This window comes from Mus caroli, unplaced genomic scaffold, assembly GCF_978045245.1.
Source record: "Mus caroli unplaced genomic scaffold, Mus_caroli_1 scaffold_14, whole genome shotgun sequence".
Classification (NCBI taxonomy): Eukaryota; Metazoa; Chordata; class Mammalia; order Rodentia; family Muridae; genus Mus; species Mus caroli.
Genome location: NW_028227269.1, coordinates 71,480,638 through 71,504,220, shown reverse-complemented (window position 1 = coordinate 71,504,220; position 23,583 = coordinate 71,480,638). Strand labels below are relative to the sequence as shown.

At 43.8% G+C, this 23,583-nt stretch overlaps 1 long non-coding RNA gene across 1 annotated transcript; it reads left to right on the top strand.

Moving 5' to 3' along the window:
- The first annotated feature begins 5,180 nt into the window (after positions 1–5,180).
- Positions 5,181–9,526, top strand: LOC147001256 (uncharacterized). The gene is made up of 3 exons (XR_015045231.1): positions 5,181–5,399; positions 5,876–6,083; positions 7,402–9,526. It is a non-coding gene; the product is annotated as an uncharacterized LOC147001256 (long non-coding RNA).
- Positions 9,527–23,583: the final 14,057 nt, after the last annotated feature.

Genomic DNA, 23,583 nt, shown 5'->3' with positions numbered 1-23,583 from the left:
CAAATAAGGCGGTTTTAGGACGAAACTTCACAGCGGGGGGGGGGGGAGAGGAACAAAAACAAAACAAAACAAAACCCCCACCAAATCAAGTGATGTTTTCTAAAATGTCTTTAATCTCGATACAAGGTGGCCGGGATCCGGCTTCCTTCTCGCTGTGACCCCCTGGCTGAGAAAGAAGTTTCCTAAGTATTTGGAGGCCAAGGGGTTTGGCCAGCAGTTCCTGAGTCTTTGGTTTAGCAGATAATAGGGACTCAAGAACTTGGATTTCAAGACCACTGGAACTGGCAGCAGGAGGTATTAAACCTATCTTCTAGGCAAGGACAGCCTGGTCTTCATCTGGAGATGGGGTGGAAGCTCCCAGTGGAACCGCGCTGATGGGCTAGCTCCAAGGGCCATGCACCGCACCCCTGCTCAGCGGCCCTCGGGCTCTGCACCGTCTGCTTGCAGAGGCCGCCTTCATAGAGGCCTCCCAGGCCTGAAGGTCCTTCGCTGGGCCCACTGGCAGGACTCTAGACCCAGGATCGAGAGGCTTCTGCTGCAGAGAACTGGGGGAGCGTCTGTTATCTGCCTGCTCGGGAAGCTGTTGGTGCCGCTCTGCATTGAGGAGGCAAGAGCAGTCCTGGGACACAGACTTCAAGGGCAGTCTCTGCTCCCTGTGGCTTCCAAAGAGAATCGCACCTGTCTCAGGACCGGGATCGTGTGGCAGCTCCAGGCGCAGGGGCTTGGTGGACCCCTGAGAAGTCCCGGAGAGCAGAGGAGACCAGGCTGGCCTCAAGGGAGAAGAGGAGGTCTTGGGCTGGGCCCGGACAATGCAGCTGTCCCCTTGGGCGTCTCGGGACAACTCCCAGACTCAAGGCTCGACCTCCCTGATGAGTTCCTAGCCCAAGTGAGTGGCATAGGGCGCTCCACCGCGGGGTGACACCCGGCCCTGAAGTGGGGTAGATTTCCTGGCTGCAAGAGGTTCCCAGAGCAAGTGTCAGCGCTCCCAGGCTTTTACACCACGCCCTGGACAGTCCGCTCGGTCCGTGCCGCCTCGGCCCCGCCGCCCGTTCCCCCGCGGCCCTTCCCACTAGACTGGAGCCTTGGCTTCCACTCTGTGACTTAAACGCCTTACCAATCGCTGGCCAAGCAGTGCCTATCAGGAAGGTGGCCTAATTAGGAGTTAGCCGCCATCTCTGCGGGTGGGGAGAGGTACCCGGGCTTCCAAAGTATTTCTCTTAGGGCAGAGTCGTAGCTTTGCTTCCACAGTGTAGTCGGGTGGCTCCCAGGGACAGCTCCCTCTTCCCTTTGTTCAGTCCTGGATCCCAGCCGAAAGGCACCAGCCCAGGGGCGCAGCATTCCTGTTTCTGGCGGTTGAAGTACATATTCTAGCCAGATTTTATAGAAGTGGGTGGTATTGACAGGCACAGGTGGGGTGTTCCTTTTCCAAAGCCTTCTCCCAGAAGGCTCTAAAACCTTCTAGACCACCCCCCTCCAGCGGTCCAAAGCCAGAGGAGCTAGTATTGGTGGCCACTTTGTCTCAGGAACATTCTGCACTGAGGGTACTGGAGGACTTCGTTTCCTAGTTTGCCTGTGTGCTGGATTACCTTACCCACTAGAGAGGGCACTTCTGAGCACTCCAGGCTTTGCTCTGACTGGGTTCACAAACTCTACCTGGAAATGTCTTTAAGAGGGATGAGCTAGAAAAAATACGGGTGGACCAGCCAGGGACAAAAAAATTTATCAAAATTATGTCCGAAATGTTGGCTATTCTTTTCTCCAGAGAAACAAAACAAAACACTGTCCGGGAATGGTCTCATTTTATTGCGCACACAGACACACACACACACACACACACACACACACACACACACACACAACTTCATTCCAGCTGATGAAATTGGAAACCTGTTCTCCTACTGAGGATGACAATCAGGGTTTTAGACGCTGTATTCCTTTCAGACAGCGAGAAACAACACTGCAGTAGCGTTTAAAAACAAAGAAAAAGAGACTGCTGGGGGCCCGGAAAGCTGCCTGCTCTCGAATCCCTGCCTCAGATCTTCTCCTTTTAACCTGTTAATGGATGGCCCAGACCCAGATTCTCAGCAGGTAGAGTACAACCCGACACTGCTTTTTAGAAAAGTACTCACTATTCTCCTTTATAGGAAAGTGAAAATATTCTCCATGACCAAACAGAACAGTGTAGGAAAGAAAGGAAAACTAAAAGCCAAACATCAACAGCAAGTCTTATTGAAAAGGGAGAATGGGTTAGTTTTATATATTACACATACTTCAGTGTGCCTGAAGTGGCCACTCAATTGTAATTAAATAAAATATGGCTGAAAGACACTGAGATTCTTTCTTCTTCCTTATTGTTAGCATCAGCGATTGCCATTGAGAGAAAAGTAGAGAGATTCTGCTCTGTCCCTTTACTTTGTGCAATACACTCTAAAAATGTATCCCCCCCCCATTTATCTGGTCCCCTGTCTGCCCTTCCCTCAAAGTTAAAAGATAAATACTTTATGAGGTGGACACAGGTAGACTCTAACAGGAACATGGTGGACTGACAGCCAAATCTACCTTAATATGCCATATAAATTCGTTTAATTCGGGAGTTTAAAAGGATTGTGACTTTTAAAATGCCATGACTCATTTATAATAGAAACAACTTTTGAGGGGGAGGTGGGGAATTGGTGGTGATTTCAGGATTTGAGATGCTGTGCATGTGGAATTTAAGTAAGAGTCCCAGACTCCACATCTTTACTGACACGTCAAGAGATTCATAAAGAATACATCTCAGTGTCCTTGATAACCTACAGATCTGCAGGCAGCAGACCTGTGAGGCTGACTTTTTGGGTATTTTTACAAACTCCATTGTTCCCCCACCTTCTCCGCACACACTTTTCCCCCCTTTGCCCTCAGGAAAGGCTCTATCTTGCTTTGGTAAAATTTCCAATTTGACTCTAGAATCATCCGAGTGGTTTAAATACCAGGAGAAGACAATGGGGTTGTGACCCCTGTCTCACCCAAGAACACAACAAAGTGTGACATTTTTGGTTGGCTCCCATACAAATATTATGTTACTGTAAGCATCTGTATGTGGTGACTGATGGTCCCCTTGGCTTGTGCTGCTTCCCGTGTGTGGTAGTGATAGGGACTGGTATGGAGTAGAGGAGAACAGAACCTTGCAGTGTTGTTAGAGAACACTCATTTTGACAGTGAGATGGCAGTCTCTGTGATATTTTTTTTTTTTTGCAGAGTTAATTGTACCTTTAAGACGTGAGCCAAGTTAGTATGAGGAAGACAGGGCTAGTGCTGAAGTTATTTAGAATGCTTTAAAGGTGGAAGTAGGTAGCCATTTTTAAAAAAGGTTGAGCTAGATAGAATGTGAGCACATTTTACTGTCTATGGGGCGAAAAGAACATTTAAACAATTGAACCTTTGTCTGCTCTCAGATATGTGTGGTGAATATCTTCTGTGCGTTGCTGATGCTATATAAACATGACACACTTCCCCTAAAGTCAAGGGTTTTTGTTTTGTTTTTTTAAAGAAAATTTTAATTGAAGAATAATATTGCTCAGGGCTCTAACTCTAAGTACAAATCACTAACCTTAGAAAATCAGTTCTGGGAATCTGGAACCAATGGCTATTTTCAAAGTAAACAGACAAAATCTTCATAAAAAAGGCCAGGAGGATTATTTTACATGCAGTATATCTCCTGGTTTCCCACACACACACACACACAAAACTTTTTGTGGAAGAACTAACAGACAGAATGGTAATAACAGGCTCCTTACCATATTTTTACTTAAAAAAAATCTGTTTTAAAGTTCATAAACTGTCCCTCTTCCAATATTAATATATCTAAGCAACAAAGCTGAATGAGTTTCTATTTTCCTGTCTAAAAATATTTTCCCCTAGGGAGAGAAAGAGGTATAGGAAAAGGAAAGACATAACAAAACATAAAATCATATAATTTAAAATTCATAGTACAATTTTAAAGCAATATATATATATATATATATGTGTGTGTGTGTGTGTGTGTGTGTGTGTATGTAAAGAGTACAAGAATGTGGGCCTTTCTGCTTTGGTCTAGCTAGAGCAAGAATGAAATCACAATTACAATGAATGGGAGGGAGGGAAAGCCGCTTTCCTTTAGGGGTGTAGCCCCTAATAGTTGGCATGTTCTAGGGGGTGGTCCTATACCGATACACACACTAACAGCACTACGTGGGCTTAAAATATAGACTTGAAGTTAGGGTGTGGTGGTGGGAGATGGGAGGAGTTGAGCGAGTAAGTGGGGTGGATTTGATCACATGCATGTATGAAAATTTCAAACGGTAAATAAGAAAATGATGGAGGAGATTTTGAGAGTGGATACTCTACATATTGAGAGCTGAGGGGAGGATGGGGGACAGAGAAATACTCAACAACGGAAGTTTCTTAGGAACTCCTCTTGAAGTTTCCCTTTTACCACAAGCAAGTAATGGTGTCCAGGTGGACAGGAGGGAGATGCTGGAGGTTAGGAATTATACCCTTGGTTTCTTCTAACAGGTAGGACTTCTAATAGGTGTCATGGTAGTGCCTCATTCTACCCCAAACTCAGGGAACACTAGAAGCTAAAACTCTGCCAAGTAGGGTGGGATGCAAGATGTCACCTCACACTCTCATCCTGTCATTGGGTGTGGGTATGTGTTGAGTTTTCTGAAAAAAAAAATATTTTCTGTTCCCGTGGGGGACAAGAAAGAGTTAATTTGATCTCTGATAGGTTTCACACGGTGGCCAGCTCTGCCAAAAAGGAGAGGAAGCAGCGACCAGCCCTATGATTAATTCTACCTGTTTTTCCCATGAGCGATCACCTGCTCCAGGGGTCATGAATAGCAGGTAGCTCTCCCTCTCCTGGGCTCTGAGAGCCTCGTTTGTTTGGTGACAGCTGAGTGACAAGACCTGAAACACGAGCCCACGGCCGGGCCTGATGTGGGGATAAAAACCCTGGATGTTCCCTCAAACATTTCAGGAAATGAAAGTTGTAACGCGATCCGTTCTGCGCCCACATCTCCCCCAGCAAACACAAAAGCTCAAAGGAGCCTTCTCGGATTGAATTCGGCCTGGAGTTGAATGGAGGGAAAGCGGAGCCCAGCTCGCGGGAGGGGTGGGGAAGGCTGGGGCCTAGGCTGGCAAAGCTTGTGGAGCCAGAGGAGGAGGAGGCGAGCAGGGCGACTGGGCTTCTGAGGCCTGCTCTTCTCCTGCACCCAAGTCAGCCACACAGTGAAATCCGTCGTCTTCAGGGTCAATCCCCGGTGGGAGGAAAACCTGAGCCTTACTACCTCTATCCAGGGAACCCAGGCCTCACGGGTCTCCAAGCCCCCATGGCCATGGCGCAGGCCCAGGCCTCACTTCTACCATCCTCTTTTGCCTAGGTGAAGGTTCTAGAACCCTAGGCCAAGCCTTGGGCCTGAGCGTCCCTTCCGACCAGGCCACACAGGCGGGGCGAGCTGCCTGGGTTCCAGGGCGAAGAGGCAGGAAAGCCCCGGCCTCACTCAGCGCCCTCCCGCCCCGGCCGCCCTCATCAGTCAGCGGCCTCTGTCTGCCTCGCGGCCCTGGCGGTGGAAGCTTCCAGCGGGTGCCGGGTGGGGTCCGGGAGGGGGGAGAGGTAATGGGAGAAGCAAAGCCGAGAAATTGACGCTTGCTCTGAGCCCCACGCGGTCCTCCATCGGTGGCTCATAGGCTCCTGTCAATCATCGCGCCCTGAGTGGGCTCGAGCTCTCCGTAGGTGGGAGGAAAGAGAGCCAGAGCCCCTCCAGGGGGAGCTTTTCTCCTTAATTCAACAGCTGCGACTGTTCCCTGCAACCCTGATTTTTTTTTTTCTTCTTTCCTTTTCCTCCTCTGTACTAAGAAATCTTCCCAGACAGCATTATGAGCCCTCATCTCCTCAATCTTCACGGTGATGGCGAGTTCCCCCAGTTCCTCCATCACAGAGAACTGATACTGATCCAGGAAGCAGAATGGTGCCCAGAGATCCACCTCTTGCACACACCTGCAAACTGTGCGGCCTGGGGGAAAGCTACCTAAATACTCCAAGCCTTGATTTCCTCCTTGGGAAGGTAGGGATTATGATATACTTCAGGGAAGCCTAAAATAAGCCGGGGCATTGAATATAAAATGCTCAGCACAATACATATGTAATGAACAGTGGTTGTAATTATAACATCCTTGAAGTCTCCTTGGATTGTCACAAAACTGTGAAAATTCCCATGATGCTCGAGAAGTGAAGGCAGCTTAGAGTAATTTCTCCTTTTGTTTAGAACAATGAAAGAAACATTATTTTATAGGGAACTAAGGTTTGATTAGGTTTTTAAAATTTTTTTATTTGAAGGATAGTGAAACTGAAATTTATTTCTTAAAGTTCTAGGTAAGCGCAGAATTTAGTAACCCAATCCAGGAGTGATATTTAATCAGTAGCATTCAGATTTGCTCTATATTCTTTACGATTTGAACTCTGGCATAGATGCCATCATACATGGTAGAATTCCACTGGTGAGAATGAAACGCTCTTCAAGGTGCCTTAGATGACAAATTACTTAGACAGGAACTAAGGCGTTCAGCTGAATAGAGAATTTAAGGCCCCGCCTAAATGTGTCAACATAAGTGTAGAATAAGAAACTACTTTGAAGATTTAATGCCTCGCTGATGTTAACACAGTGTTTGGTATAATGGTGCCTGATAAATGGTCTTTGAAGCTGCTGAGAGGATAGAAGGCCTTCAGATAGAATAGAATTCCCAGAGTTGGAGTTTTGCGAGGCCTCTTGGGTACATTTCTTCTCTGGTGACATTTTCTAATGATCACTAGGGATGAATAGCTCATTTCAACGTATAAAACACATCTCTGATTTCAAGGACTTTTCCTTCCCTGTGTTACTTAAAGCAAAATGCTTAGCTGAAAGGTTTTTGGAGAGAGAGAGAGAGAGAGAGAGAGAGAGAGAGAGAGAGAGAGAGAGAGAGAGAGAGAGAGAGAGAGGCTAACTTTAAGGATGAGGCTCATGCACTCTGACATCATTGTTTTTACGAGAAGGAACATTTTGTGTCCCTTCTTTAAACATTACATTTTTTCCCCTCCAGGATCTTCATTTTCCTTCAAAGGAATCCAGGTCAACCAAAAACTGCAAATGTTTGAATTTTTGGTTTAGAAAAGCTGATCAATTTACAGCCAATCACCATATATGTTCAGGAAGAATTTGACACTTCTTTTCTGTTTGCTTATGAAATTCTATATCATACTCACATATTCCTTGTAGAGATAAATGCTTTGAAATATATCACAGCCTATACCTGTACCATGTCCAACACATATATAATTGCATTTATCCACATGCATGCATTTTTGGGCAAATGCATATTCTAATGTTATTTTTATTTGTACAGATATGAATGCAAACACCGTACAAGATAAACTGAGATGCCAGACCTCTGGCTTTAAAGACTCGCGCATATTAAAGAGACATTGGACAGGAACTGTGACTATATTGCTGCTTGATCCTTTGCATATTGGGAAATACTTTGCACAGAGTGAGGGCTAAGAGTTTTTAGAATTATGCTTTTCTGCCATCGCCCTGAACATGACTGGAGTAAAGAAATATGTAGTGGTTTTTGTTTCTCTCTTTCTGAATTGTTTCAACATCCACATATTTAGAAACACAAAAATATGTCCATGTGCTCACTGCAAAAACAAGCAGAAACGAGAGCATTTTTAAGCTGAAGAAAAAGTTCATTTAAATTCGATTAAACTTTGCAGAGGGTGCTTCTAGGAGGTTTGGGTAGATTCCAAGTCTTAGCATATCATTCAAGAAAGGAGAGGCCTCGGGCGTCCCAACAGGCATGTCTGCTCTAAACCAGAATCAGCTCAGTTCAAGTAGAAAGATGTGTGACTGAACTTGAAGGCTGGAGAAAGCTGGGAGTTTTGTTTCTACTCTGCAGATGCATCTTAGTGATGTAACACAAATGTGCCCGTCCAGGCCCCCCTTTCAGACTAAAGGACTGTGTGTAACTGCTGAGGCTGGACCTCCTGTTCAATCACTTAGCTGCCACAAAACTGAAAGACATGGTTGTCAATATGATCAGAAATAGAGTCACTCTCTTCCTACTGGAAATTACTCATAGAGAAAATGAAATGGTCCTTGTGGAATGCTCCTAAGATAACATTTTATAAGATTGGCATTTTATCATCTTAGTTATGGGTCAGGTGCACGTAGCCCTCGAGCCCCTCAGCTTCTGACTGTATTTTCCCCCTCCTGATTAAGACCAAAACTGATAGATGAATATGGCAGTTTCTTGTCAAGTACAAAATTTCAATATTAGTCAGCAGTACAAAGTAAGGGATAGAACCCAAATGTTATTTTCCAGATTTTGAGCTTTAGCATTATGTAGTGGCAAAATTGCAGCCAAAAGATTCATTTGACAAATGCTATGCTTTGAGGCTAACCTCCTTTTTGTTATAGATCACAAACAGCCTTGATTTAAACAATTCTGTAAAAAATCGACAAAATGTATTTAAAGCAAGAGTGCCATTTTTTTTTTGGTGAAGATATGAGTAAATTTCACCAAAAAAATTAAAGATTGGTTTAATCTTCCATTATGTTCCTTATGGCCAACACACTGGCTAAGAGAGCCGGACTTTCCTGGCTGGTCCTCTCAGCCATACTTCCTTTGAGAAATGAACCAAAGGAACGATGGTAATGGGGATTAGGAGTGTCAGCCTCTGCAAGCCAGTGGGTGGACTATGGATTGTATTACCTGCAAGAGTGGAGGCAAAATACCCATAAAATAGCCTCTCAGATTCAGTTTGTCTCAAGTTACATTGTGAAATTCGGTGGTTTGGTGCAGTTGTGTACCCGTTGGCTCTGGAGAATTAAAGAGAATTGGGATGGGCCAGCCATTGTACAGCAGGGGCTGCAGGTGGCACCGGGGCACTGGGGTTTGTGGTTTCCTGTGGGAAATGCTTTTGGTGATTGCTTGCCCTCTTTGGTGGGGTGAGAAAGACACGCAGGCTCCAGAACAGGATCCAGAGCCTTTGGTTAGCAGGCCATTCTACATTGAATGGCTAATTTCATACAGGACAGTGCTTGTAAATTAATCTTTGGCCCTTTCTGATCCAGTACAAGGACTTGTAAAAAGATGGACTTAGACTACATTAAGAGAGTGGTGGCATGTCGTATTTATTATCTGAGAAATGAAGCTCAGGTCCTGACTACACAATTCATTGTGATATTATTTTATTCTCTTAACAGAGGTAAGTAACAATAATTCTGATATCCTGGCTGGAATTTAAGAGTAACTCTTTCCATATGCTCGCTTAGGTTCCAGTTGTAACTAGGAGTGGTATTTTTTACTTCCTATTCTAGACTTTAGTGGCATTGTGGTGGTGGTGAGGTTAACTTGATGGCTGATCATGGAAAACTATTTTGCCATATTTCACTGGTATAACGTTTAAAGAGTGAATGAAATTATTACACATTTATTTATTATTAGAGAAAATATGATATTTAGTAGATCTGAGTAAATCATTGAGACTTTGGTATTAAAGTCTATTTGTAAACTCTATGTCTCTGTGACTATTGTTGTTGTTGTTTTGTAAGCTTTTAGTTAAAAAGTCAATGATTGGGATTAATATAAACCAGTGGGTTATTAAAGATGGAAGACGTACCATCTCAAATAGAGTCTGTCAATAGGCCAGCTTAATGTTAAAGAAGAATTTTATCTTAAGTCAGCTACTTAGAGACAATAAGCAAGGTGAGCACAGACTTCCTAATGAACACAGTTTTGGGTAACAAATAGACTGAGGGAATCTACCTCAACAACTTGACCCATCCAGTCTCCCCCTAAAACTCTGCATCCCTTATTTCTTTGTTACCTTTCTATTTGACACATTCTAATAACTCCTGCCAGGTAGATTTGATGCAATTGTCTTTACAAATGGAAACAGACTGCATCTTTGTTGAATGATTGATTCATTCATCAATAGTAATGAAACTAAGCCCAATAAGAGGCGACATTAGAGTTGGTAATGAAGTTGGATTAAAGAGCATGAAAGCAAATATTTTCTCTTTCCCTGATAAAGCTGTGCTTATAATGAGCCAAGGATTTGGAAAAAAGGCAAAATGTAATGCTAGAAGGGATTAGATGACGGAGGGAACTTGTACTGCCTGCTTAAACCAATGGCTTCGCGCGAAGAAAGCAGACATGCCAGAAAGAAAAACAAAACATAACAAAACAACCCCCATCAGCCCTAGACATGCCGGCACAGAGATCTCTGCTAAATGTCTGTCCCTCCTGTTTTCACAAGGAATGGGTCCAAATATTTAGATGTGTTCTCAGTGTTACATTTAAATTAGACATCTTGCCAAGAATGCAAGTGAAGAAAAGTGAAATTGCTGGCCACATATGTGCGAGAAATGTTAAAAAGTGTCAGGCTTAAGACAGGAAGCACGTCACGAGGGTTCAGACTCATGTTGTCTGTGATAAATGTGAGGGCAAGCAAAGAGAACTAAGGCTTTGCCTCGCTCTAGCCCACCCTCTCGTTCTAGCCCACCCTCTCGTTCTTGCCCACCCTCTCGTTCTAGCCCACCCTCTCGTTCTAGCCCACCTTCTCGTTCTAGCCCACCCTCTCGTTCTAGCCCACCTTCTCGTTCTAGTTCACCTTCTCGTTCTAGCTTACCCTCTCGTTCTAGTTCACCCTCTAGTTCTTCACACTCTCACTCTCGCCCACCCTCTCGCTCTCGCCCACTCTCTAGTTCTCACCCACCCCTCTGTTTTCAGAGCGCAGGCAATCTCGGCAGGGCCTTGAACATATTAGGTAAGTGCTTTGTACTGAGCTATATTCCAGGCCTGCTTAGCTCCTACAGGAGTGTTTTGCTACCTTGAGAGTTTGGCAATGATCAGAAAGCCACGATTCTGAAAGGTCTCTTTGCCCTCCTGGCTGCGTGATTTAAGTTGATTGTCTTAGAAGGAATCGGCCTGTGGCTGCTTGCCACTTCCCAGAGTTGAAGTTGAGGTGATATTTATTTTAAAGGGTCGAGGTTACATCTATTTTAAAGAGATGATCAGTTGTGTATAAAGAAAGCTGCCTTTAAAAAAAAGAAAGAAAGAAAGAAAAGAAAAAAAAAACGACTGGAAAATTATAGTAAAAAATATTAATCAAGAGCATTGCACAAAATGGTTCCTGGGTTGAAAGTAGCAATAGTGAGAGTTTGGCCGTGAACTGCAGCTGTAACTGTATATGGCGTAGCCTTATCTCCCCGTCCAATCTTGGTAAGATCTTGCAGGTAGAAACTGAAATGTTTCCAGGCAGCCTTGGAGAAATGGGAAGCGCGGTCCAGTAGCAGCACACGTATTACAAAGATGCAGGTGGCCTTCACTGACCCACACACTATAAGCCTATTACTTATATTTGAGGATGAATAACGTTTTTAGTATAGAAGTCTTTAAAAAGAGGGTATTTGTCTAAGATTGTGACTCTAGACCTTTGCAAAAGGTATGGTTTGCATTAAAACACTCAGAATAAAAGTGAGACCGAAGTGCCCCAGAAGGTGCTAGCTATAAGATCGTATCTAACCAGGCCCGGTGAATGTACTGGTGTTCTACTCTATATTAAATCAGGAAAGACAAACCAGATTCTTCCAACTGCCGAAGGCTGTGCTTGCATAAACCTAAGGCTGTGCCTACACAAACCTAAGGCTGTACCTACATAAAAAGAGCATTGTGGTTCTATAAAACAGTCCCCGAAGTACAGTGAAGTCGGCTGTTTGCAAGAGAAAGCATGATTCCTTTTGTGCCAATCTTATAAATAGTTTATAAATTACTACTCCACCCCCCCCCCAAGACAGGGTTTCTCTGTGTAGCCCTGGATGTCCTGAAACTCAATTTTAGACCAGGCTGGCCTCAAAATCACATAGACCGACCTGCCTCCCAAGTGCTGGGATTAAAGGTGGATGCCACCTAAAGGTGTTCACCGTCACACTCATCTTAGTTTGTAAATTTAAAGTAGGCAGACAGCTTTGATGCCCTCTTTTCCCAGTAAGTCAGAGATTTTTCTAAAGTAAACTAAAGCTCTCAGACCATAGGGTATTGTTTCTATATTTTTATATTTAAAACTCCCTTTGATATGTATTGAAAGATTTTATTGGTGTTTATTTGTGTGAATGATGAGCGCATGTTTGTCTGTCCATATGCCATATGGCAGACATGTAGGGTAAAGTCATTCCTCTCTACTCTCCCTTGTGGGAACTGCGTCTATCCTTGGCCATGTGGGTCCTAGGCGTTGAACTCGGAGGGTCAGGCTTGGTGGTGGGTGTTTTTACCCATAGAGTTAGCTTGCTGGCCATATTTTATGTTTTTAATCAGAACCATGTCTTCATCAAAAGATTTGCCAACACATATTTAGCATCTTGAAAGCCTTACTGTGCCCAATATCTTGGCAAAATTAGTTTAAACTGTCATAATAGTTTCTTTTTACAGTACTCTCATATAGTTTTTATTTTCTTGTTAGGAGTTTGGAGTGGGTGGGATGGGAGCAGGAAATCCGCATTTGACGTTCTAGGTGACCCAATCCGCATTTGACGTTCTAGGTGACCCAATCCGCATTTGACGTTCTAGGTGGCCCATGAGAACAGCCCAAGTTGGCTACTCAACTACAGTCGTTTAAAAGGGGTTTATGTAGACGTGTTTAAAACTTGTTACCCACTCAAAAGCCTATCACATTTAGCCTTTAGAAAAGAATTTCTAGAGTTACAAAAGGAGCTATTATGCTCTCTATAAAGGCCTTCTAGTCTAATTCAGGAGAGGTGTAGATAAGTTTTTGGTTGAGCACATTAATTAAACCTCAAAGGGCCAAGACTCAGGCTGAAACCAAATCTCCTGATTCTTAAAGTGTCCACATGTCAGATGGGATCACTGTAGATGCTGTGGACCTTTGCCTTGGCCGACCTCAGAAAATGCCATCAGTTTCTTCTTTCTCTCAAGGGGAAAACCTTAATCCCAGAGGTTTGTAAACAACTAGACACACAGATGTTTTTTTCTGAGTATTTAATAAACATTTTTGGGGTTTTCTCACAATGCCTGATGTTCTGATACAGGGCAGATTGTTCATTAAGGTTCAGGGAAGAGAACCTGATCCCCGGGGGAGGACCTGGATGAGGGTGATCAGTCTCATGTCCCCAGTCTTGCCTTGCCTTGCCCTGTCTTGCCCTGTCTTGCCCTGCCTTCCCTTCCCTTCCCTTCCCTTCCCTTCCCTTCCCTTCCCTTCCCTTCCCTTCCCTTTCCCTTTCCCTTTCCCTTTCCCTTTCCCTTTCCCTTTCCCTTTCCCTTTCCCTTTCCCTTTCCCTTTCCCTTTCCCTTTCCCTTTCCCTTTCCCTTTCCCTTTCCCTTTCCCTTTCCCTTTCCCTTCCCCTTCCCCTTTCCCTTCCCCTTCCCCTTCCCCTTCCCCTTCCCCTTCCCCTTCCCCTTCCCCTTCCCCTTCCCCTTCCCCTTCCCCTTCCCCTTCCCCTTCCCCTTCCCCTTCCCCTTCCCCTTCCCCTTCCCCTTCCCCTTCCCCTTCCCCTTCCCCTTCCCCTTCCCCTTCCCCTTCCCCTTCCCCTTCCCCTTCCCCTTCCCCTTCCCCTTCCCCTTCCCCTTCCCCTTCCCCTTCCCCTTCCCCTTCCCCTTCCCCTTCCCCTTCCCCTTCCCCTTCCCCTTCCCCTTCCCCTTCCCCTTCCCCTTCCCCTTCCCCTTCCCCTTCCCCTTCCCCTTCCCCTTCCCCTTCCCCTTCCCCTTCCCCTTCCCTTCCCTTCCCTTCCCTTCCCTTCCCTTCCCTTCCCTTCCCTTCCCTTCCCTCCCTTTCTCTCTCTCTTTCTTTCTTTTGTTTTTTTTTTTTTCTTCAAGACATGGTCTCTCTACAAAGGCTGTCCTGAAACAGAGATCCACTTGCCTCTGTCTCCTGAGTGCTCTGGTGTTTTGCCTTTTTTTTTTTTTTAATTATTTAAGCTGGGTGTGGTGGTGCATGCCTTTAAATCCAGCATTTGGATTTAATGGAGGCAGAGATGGGCAGATCTCTATGAGTTTGAGGCCAGCCTGGTTCAGAGTCCAGAACAGGGCTCTGTCATATAGAAAAACTCTGTCTTGAAAAACCAATATATATATATTCCCAGTAGCCCAGGCTGGCCTCCAGTATATAATCAGTTGTCTTCTAACTCCAAAGCCCTGGGATTACCGGTATGTTCCACCATGGCTGGCTGAAGTCTTACTGAACATTCTTCTATTGCTGTTTCTATAGAATATAGTTTCTCTTTGTATTCCTGTCTTTCTTCATTCACATTAAGCTATACATCATGGGTGTCATCTGAAGGAAGATAGAGGAAACAGGCACCAATGATATGGGAGCTGTGTTTTATTCAGTTTGGTAGGAGTTGTTCCTAGCTCAGTGCCCAGCTCCCAGGCAGTGTCTCATGAGGGCTTTCTGAATGGACGAAAGAGTAACATTTGGAGACACAAGACCCAGTGGATTATGGGAACATGTCTTGTGGCTTATCTGGATTCCTGCAATCCTGTGTCTCCCCGCACTGTTCTACTTCCCCTTTCCAGTGTAAACACACAGAGTAGTCAGGATGAGCCATGGACCTTGGGTCATACTAACTTCCTTTAAGTTTCCCTTTACATTAGAATTAGGGGTAAACTTCTCAGAAGGTGTTGTATGATCTCTTTCTTATCGTATTTCACGCTCCACTTGAGTCCAGTGAGATCAGGCTGGCCTTGAACTCACCGAGACCTGCCTGCCTTTGCTTCGATTAAAGGTGCACATCACCATGCCTGCCAAACTTTCTACAAGTGCTTTAAACAGGTTGAAGTCCTCCACTCCGCAAGGACTTTACAGGACTTTACAGGCCCACTAACTCTTGTGATCACCCTGCTCTCTCCTGCCCCAGTTGAAGGGTTAACCTCCCAGAATGGCCTTTTCTCTAAGGTCTAAGTATAGCAGCTCCGGGTAGAGGCGATCCTGAAACCATAATCCAAACTAGATAGGACAGGGAGCTGGCTCTCGCTGTTACCCGTCAGGCAGTCTGCTGAAGCCTAAGATGTTCTCTGTGTTGATGTCATCCTCGGGTTGGCTGCAAGCCTGCTGAAGCAGTTCCAGGCACTGCATCAGGTTACAGCTGCATCCAGAGGGACAGAAAATCTTGCTCTTCCTTGTGCTCTCCTGAGGGAAGAAGCCATTCCAGAACTCCCCTCTCTAGCGACTTTTCATGTCTCCATGGCTAGAATGGAGTCACATACAAATTTCTACCATGGTGGGGAGGGGGTTGTTATTGATCCTGACTACAGGTTCCAGTTCCATTTCATGTGTTGGGTACATTGGGCAGTTTTGTAATCTAGAGATTTCTCAGAGTGATGTTTTAGCTTTAAACCACTGGAACCAACTATAGAGTGCTATACTTATCAAAATTACTAAATTCGTGGCATATTAATATATGATGTCTTCTTGATTACAACTAGATTTTTTTTTTCCAAGACAGGGTTTCTCTGTGTAGCCCTGGCTGTCCTGGAACTCACTCTGTAGACCAAGCTGTCCTTGAACTCAGAGATCTGCCTGCTTCTGCCTTCTGAATGCTGGGAGTAAAGGTATGCCCCACCCCTGCCCAGCACAATTAGATTTTAATAATACTGGTTGGATTAATAAGCATTAAGAATTATTTTAAGGGCTGGTGAGATGGCTCAGCAGGGTAAGAGCACTGACTGCTCTTCCAAAGGTCCTGAGTTCAAATCTCAGCAACCACATGGTGGCTCACAACCACCCATAGTGAGACCTGATGCCCTCTTCTGGTGTGTCTGAAGACAGCTACAGTGTACTTATTTATAATAATAAATAAAACTTTAAAAAAAAAGAATTATTTTAAGGGGCTGCAGAGATGGCTCAGTGGGTAAGAGCACCGACTGCTCTTCCAAAGGTCCTGAGTTCAATTCCCAGCAACCACATGGTGGCTCACAACCACCCATGATAAGATCTGACACCCTCTTCTGGTGCATCTGAAGACAGCTACAGTGTACTTATAATAAATAAATAAATAAATAAATAAATAAATAAATAAATAAATCTTTTTAAAAAGTTACTTTAAGAGAGTGATAGGCATAAATAATGTTTTGAGATAGTTTTTTTTCTTTTTTTTTTTTTAAAGATTTATTTATTTATTATATGTAAGTACACTGTAGCTGTCTCAGACACTCCAGAAGAGGGTGCCAGATCTCGTTACGGATGGTTGTGAGCCACCATGTGGTTGCTGGGGTTTGAACTCTGGACCTTCGGAAGAGCAGTCGGGTGCTCTTACCCACTGAGCCATCTCACCAGCCCTTGAGATAGTTTTAAACAACTATAATGTGGGTCTAGAGTGATGGCTCAGAGTTTAAGAGCACTGGCTGCTCTTCTAGAAGTCCTGAGTTCAATTCCCAGCAACCACATGGTGGCTCACAACCATCTGTAATGGGATCCAATGCCCTCTTCTGGTATGTCTGAAGACAACTACAGTGTTACTCATATACATGAAATAAATATATATTAAAAATATATAATGTGACTTGAATACATCTGCACCTTATGTCAGTGGCAAAGGCACAAGCTTTATGAATTGCACTTGGCTTGCTGGCTTTAGCAATAGAAAAAATGTTATGTTTTGGGGAGAAGTTATTTAAAATATGCATGGAGTTTCCCTCTCATTTGATACATGGATACTCTGACCTTCATCCTGGGTTCCAGTGCCTGGTCTAGATGAGTTGATGTTTGAGGAATGATGGGTCCTGGTGGTACAGGCTTATAATCCTGGCTACTTGGGGTACTGGGGAAGGACCTCAAACTCAAAGCCTACCCTAGCAACTTGCTGAAAGACTCTGTCTCAAAATAGAGAATAAAAAGAGGACTGAGATAGAGTTCTTACCTAACAGGCAACAGGTCCTAGGTTCAATTCCCAGTGCAACAAAAATAAAATAAAAAAGATCTAATTATGTGGCATATCAGCATACTGTTTGACCTATAGTAGGCACTCAATAAATTATAGCTTGAAATATAGACACAAGGAGAAATCTTGAAAGTAAGAAACCCAAAATATTTAAATCAATGCACTGGGAAAAACCAGGAATGAGGTTTCAGGGGCTTATAACCCAGTTTCTCCTATGAACTTCCGAGTGGTTTGAGCAAAGGCACAGGGGTAGGTTCAACCTGATAGATGAACTTGGAAGAACGTATCACAAATACCCACAATCACCCCGCCTTACGAAGGCTCTGTCCAGAGGAGCTCTCTTTTAATGCCATGTGTCAGGATCACTGGGATTTATATTCCTGGACGATGGCTGGCTCTGTGTTACATCACTGGTGCTGGGTAGGCCAGGATAAAGGCGTGGCTCTCCATCCGATGGTGTGACCACACTGGCGCAATGCTGAGGTTCCGGCTCATCCCGGTAATTTTAGTTCTTCGCTCTCTTCTCTCGAGAAGGATGCAATTTTAGGACCATTAAGATAACATATTTTGGTCAAATAGATAAAAGGTCATTTTTACCCACAAGATGGGTGGGGATGCCTTTGTATATGTGGGTTTGTAAGAAAAAGAAAGAGATGGTTTCTGTGTCCCGAAGACTATTCTAGTGCGGTCCTTCAATAAAGGGAGCCAATTTCCATGGTTTAGTCATTTGACAGCACCGTTTACTGGCTGTGATTCGAAGGTTTGAAATCATATAGGCATGAATTCACATTCTCACTTTGTAATGTACTGCCTGTGATCCTGAGCAAACAACCTCAAAGTGTCAATAATAATAATGATGATGATGAAAATAATAATGATGATGAAAATAATAATAATAATGACTTGCAGTAAGCACTGTATCAACAGCAATGATAATCATGCGAGATTCATACCCACGGTCTGTTGGGATTTGAATGACATGACCCCAACAGGCTTAGTTTGAGGACTTGGTGCATAGCTGGGTAGCGCTGTTTGGGGAGGTCTGGGACTGTAAGTACAACTTCTTTAGAAGAAGCGGGTTCCTCAGGGTAGACCTTGGGGCTCTAGAGTCTCTCCCAGCTTCTTGAGTGGCCTTGGTCTCTCTGTAGAGGTGTGAACAGGGAGCAAGAGTTCCCTGGCACCACAGGCTGCATGCACTCCAATTGTGAGCTAAATGAATTGGTTCTCCACTACATTGCTTTTTGTCATCCATTTGGTTACCGTGAAGAGAAAATCAGCCAATAGAGTCCATGTGGGACAACCATTCTCATAAAGTCAAGTCTCGTGTTTACTGCTATTCACACAGGAATAATGAGGAGATGATGTACATCTATGTACCTATATACATAATTTATATCATATTTATTATATATAATTGATATGTTAATATTATCTGTTAAAGTATAATAATTATATTTTACATAATATAATATAGAATGCTATATATTTTAATATATATTATGTTTCATGATGTATATTATATTATATATTTTCACACTTGCCTCTAAACTTTATTTTCATTTTTTGGCAAAGTGAAGTTTGCTGGGCTACCCTCCTTACAGGATTGTCATAAAGATGAAACCGCTGTATGCTGCAGTTTCTTTTCATGGCATGATTCATAAGTGCTAAGTGAATGCAGAGTCAGCCAGCATTAGCTTACCTGATCTTACACAGCCAATAAAGTCTGATTAGATTTCCATGTACTTTACTAAAATAATAGACTGATTGATTTTGCTTGTTCAAGGAGCATGGATTATTAATAATAATTAGAAATTTGACACAAGGGTAAATAAATTGTAAGTACAGCTTATCTGTTATGAGATTGTCACCACTTTTATAAAACACATGTGGGCTTTTATGAACTATTAATTAAAACCGTGGTTACTATTGTTTATTACGACAGCCTTAGTGTGGTGTTGGGCTCCATCCTGTAATCCCAGGTCTCAGGTGAAAGATTTCCACTCCATGTTTGCCTGGACTCCCTGGGGAGAGCCTGCTCACCCCTCCTTCCCCCACCAACCCCGCTGTCAAAAAAAAAAAAAAAGGATAAGAAAAGAGAAAGAAAGAAAACATCACAAAGGAAAGCCGCTTTGATTTTTTTCGATGCTCAATTTATTTTTATCCAAAATAGTTTTGGCTTGCTTTCAAATGTTCAAATTAACACATGAGGCTTTTTTTTTAAATTAATTAATTAATTAAATGTCTGTGAGTCTGCTGTCGCTCTCTTCAGACACTCAGAAGAGGGCATCGTATCCCCTTACAGATAGTTGTGAGCCACCATGTGGCTGCTGGGATTTGAACTCAGGACCTCTGGAAGAGTGGTCAGTGCTCTTAACTGCTGAGCCATCTCTCCAGTCCTGAGGCACTTTTTTTTTTTAATTAAAAAAATTGTATGTGCATGGATGTTTTGTCTGCATGTATGTGCCACATTCGTACCTGTTGCCCAAAAGGGTCAGAAGAGGGCATCAGATGTCTCAGAACTGGAGTTACGGGGAGTTGTAAGCCACCTCGTGGGTCCTAGGAACTAAACCTGGGCCCTCTGCAAGAGCAGCAGATGATCTTAACCACTGAACCACCTCTCCATTCCCAGCAGGAGGCTCTCCAGTTTGCTTTTGCAGCTGGGAATGGGATCTAAGGCCCTGCTTACCCTAGACAGGGTAGGTGAGACTTCTGGGGCATTTATCCCCAGTTTTCACCTGTGAGGTGTTGTTTTGTTTTGTTTTGTTTTGTTTTGTTTTGTTTTGTTTTGTTTTGTTTTGTTTTGTTTTGTTTTGTTTTGTTTTGTTTTGTGTGTGAGCTCTTAATCCCATTCCTAACATTGCTCAGTTGGGAAAGAGAGAACAGACAGAGCTCTAAGTCAGATTGCCATTGCTCACATATTTTCAGTATGGAATTTCTCCATTTTTAGATTACATTAAGGGGAGAATGTCTCACTCATATCCAATATCAAAACTCCATTGAGGACACTAAGAATAAAGTTCACTTTTTACCTCCAACAAAGAAGGTATCTATAGACTATTCACCGGGCTTTAATGAATCAGTTTGTGAACAGTTAAAGCTATCCGTACCTTGCCTGTGAGTGCCCCCTGCTGGATACACAGACTCTTTACTGCATCTCCAGGGAATCAACTTGCACTTTTTAATGGGAAAGTGCCCAAGTGACAGGTCGCAAGGATAGCTGTAAATCCTAGCTAGTAATTCGGTCTTTGGGTAAGTGTGCAAATTTATAACAAAAACATACTCAGGAAAACAAACTCAAATGCAAAAATATTCCACTGAGCAATTGTTTATAATCGCACCAGTGCCAAGGATCTAGTAAATTGTCCTGTATTTATCTTATGAGCTCACTGAGTTTTATACATTAGTGACGAAGGTAGTTAGTTGGTGGGTGGCTTCTTACCATAGGGAGCCTGCATATATATTTTACAGAAGGGTAGGAAATTAGAGGTCCCTTTTATGTGACCATGTGTTGGCTTCAATGCCCAGTGTGTAATCTTCTCATAGAATCTTGGGTTTGGAGTCATAGTCCCAGCTGGTGCTGAAGGAAGGACTGCTCCATTTTACCAGGAGCCCTGGAGAGAGAACATTACCTGTGGCCTATGGGTAATTCAGCAGACACAGAAATCAAGGATCATCAGTCAACTCAAACTTTCCATAGAAGGCAAGTAGGAAGAAATGACTGTAAGGGAAATTGGTATATGTTTTGGTCTATTAAGAGCTTTATGAGCCTGCCTTTAATCCCAGCATTAAAGGGGTGGGTTGCAGTGGGGGTGGGGGGTGGAAGGAGTCTCTCTGAGTTTTAGGCCAGCCTGGTCTACAGATCGAGTTCTAGGATAGTCAAGGCTACACAGACAAACCCTGTCTCAAAACCTAACAAAACAAAACAAAACAAAAACTTCATGATTTAGCTTTCCCCTTCCTTCCTTCCTTTCTTCCTTTCTTCCTTTCTTCCTTTCTTCCTTTCTTCCTTTCTTCCTTTCTTCCTTTCTTCCTTTCTTCCTTTCTTCCTTTCTTCCTTTCTTCCTTTCTTCCTTTCTTCCTTTCTTCCTTTCTTCCTTCCTTCCTTTCTTCCTTCCTTCCTTCCTTCCTTCCTTCCTTCCTTCCTTCCTTCCTTCCTTCCTTCCTCCCTCCCTCCCTCCCTCCCTCCCTCCCTCCCTCCCTCCCTCCCTTTCTTCCTTTGACAAGGTCTTGCTATGTAGCTCAGGCTAGCTTTGAGCTAGAGCATCCTCTGTTCTCAGCCTCCTGAGTACTGGAATTACAGGCATGAGCCACTGCAGCTATTTCTCCCTGTGACAGTCTCTTTGGTCCTTGGGAGCAAGCAAAGGGTCTTCCTTGCACATGCTGGGCAATGCCTATCTTCCCCATGGGTCATTCCTGGTCACTTTTGCAGAAATTAAAGCTCCGGGAATTGTTCTCTATAACATCACTGATGTGGAGGCTTCTCACGGTGCAGTTAACACACTGAGACTGATTTTTTTTTTTTTTTTGCTTCTAGAATGTTCTCATAATTGGTGGTATGCCTTTTTCCTGCTTGAACTTCCCATTCTCTGAGAAACATAATGCATAATTCACAAAAGCCTTTGTGGGGATGAAGCGAGGATTCTTTCTTTATTCCAGAGTTGGAAATTTGGAGCTACTTCACGGAAGGATAGGTCTTCACTCTTTGTCTCTGGCATCTATCAGGCTGCTGTCCCAATTTTATATTTCTTGTGCTTCTACTCTAGGGTAAACTTTGTCAGTTCTTGGGTTTTCCTCTCCTAGACCCTCTTCTGTATAATACAAACCCTCCAGCAATTTTCAAATAATTTCTTAAATTATTTGAGTTGCTGTTATGTCTGGCCTAATATTCTTATTTTGTAGATTTGTGTTGGACCTGTGACTTTTATGCTGAATGGATTTTAGTAATGCTATCTGCATCCCTACCCCCTTTTAAGAGGTGGGGTTTTGAGACAAGTTCTTGATGTTTATCCTAGGCTGGCCTCATATTCACAATGCAGTTCTCCTGTTTCTGCCTCCCAAGGGCTGGTATTACAAGTGTGGGCCACCAAGCCTGGCTGTGACTCTCTGTGTTTTCAGTGCTGAATTCTCTGAGCCGAAGCTTGTTTCTCTTCTGTGGAACAGAAATCACAGAGCTGTGTGGTCATGGACCATAGAACTCACCAGGTTCTGCAAAAAGATCTTGGAAGAAGACAGGAATGGGAGCAGAAATCTCAGTGGGTTTTTCTTTTTTCTTTTTTAGTGTTTCATCACAAAGCCTGTGGTAAAACTGAGATGAAACCACAAGCTTCACTCTTGACTAGGCTAGCACTGGAAGAACGATTGGTTTCAAGGTCAGCCAAGGTCAGATGGAAACTTGGCTTGTTTCATTCCTATACTCAAACACCAGACCTATTGAGTTTTGCATGGTTTGGGGTTTCCAAAACACAAAGTACTTTGGGGCCCAGTACAAAGCCGAGGCCTGGGGACTAAGGGTAGAGGAGATGTATTCTGTCTCAGTGTGCACTTCACAATGCCAAGGTGAGGGATTTTATCTACAGTTACTGGATGAAACATATTTACTTAAACCGTCCTCTGGACATTTGGCGGGACAAATCATGTTCTTTTCTCTGCCTCTCTATCTGATATGAAGGCCAGAATTCTTTCTCCCAGAGTCTCTAGACATTTCTACCGACTAGAGGAAGATTTGTTTCTTGAAAATGTCATGTCTATGGTTACTAGGAGTCACAGGCAATATTCAATTTTTTTTTTTTGGCTCAATATTTGAGTTTATCTCTGGAGGTAAAGGTAGTGATGTTGCCTAGTATGAAGGAACTGGACATCACCCAGTGATATAAAATAAACAAATAAACCTCAAACCCCACAGTGATATAAAATAAACAAATAAACCTCAAACCCCACAGTGATATAAAATAAACAAATAAACCTCAAACCCCACAAACCACCTTATTCTTTGGTCATATTAAGGATTTGAAGAAAGCAAAAGAACCAGAACCAGTCAAACTCAGAACCCAAGAGTCATTGCAGGAAAGGTGGCATGTGACAGGCTCGTGCTGCCCATAGTCTGTGGACAGTGCCGGTGCTAGGGCATCGTCAGAGCTTGGTATGAGGCTGACACTTGTCATGTCCAGACCATGCCTTCTAGATGGTAGCAAAATCTGCTTCAGTTGGATATGCTCTGGCTGTGCGTTGGTTAAAGCTCTTCTGCATAGCTCTGGGCGGACAGTGTCGTTTACCTCAGCGTTCCAATCAGGAACTCTGAACTTGCTTCACTGTCCTTGTGTTGGGAAATCACTGCTGGACCTCATGCCTGCCCCCAACACAAGAGGACATGGGGCTAAATGTCAGTGGGCAGGGGCTTGAGATGCAGCTCTACAGCAGCAAACAGTTACCCAGTGCTGTGAGGTTTGATCCCCCAGCAGTAGAAGAAGAGAGATAGAGGATGAAGGCTTTACAGGACATGTTCATTTGAGGAGGAAAAAAAAAATCCGACTTTATCCAGAAGACCTAGCCAGCAAGTTGTCATACGCATCACCATGGGTGGAACTGTGAGAGCACATGCCATCCCACAGGATGACGAGGGCTGGGTGGCCAA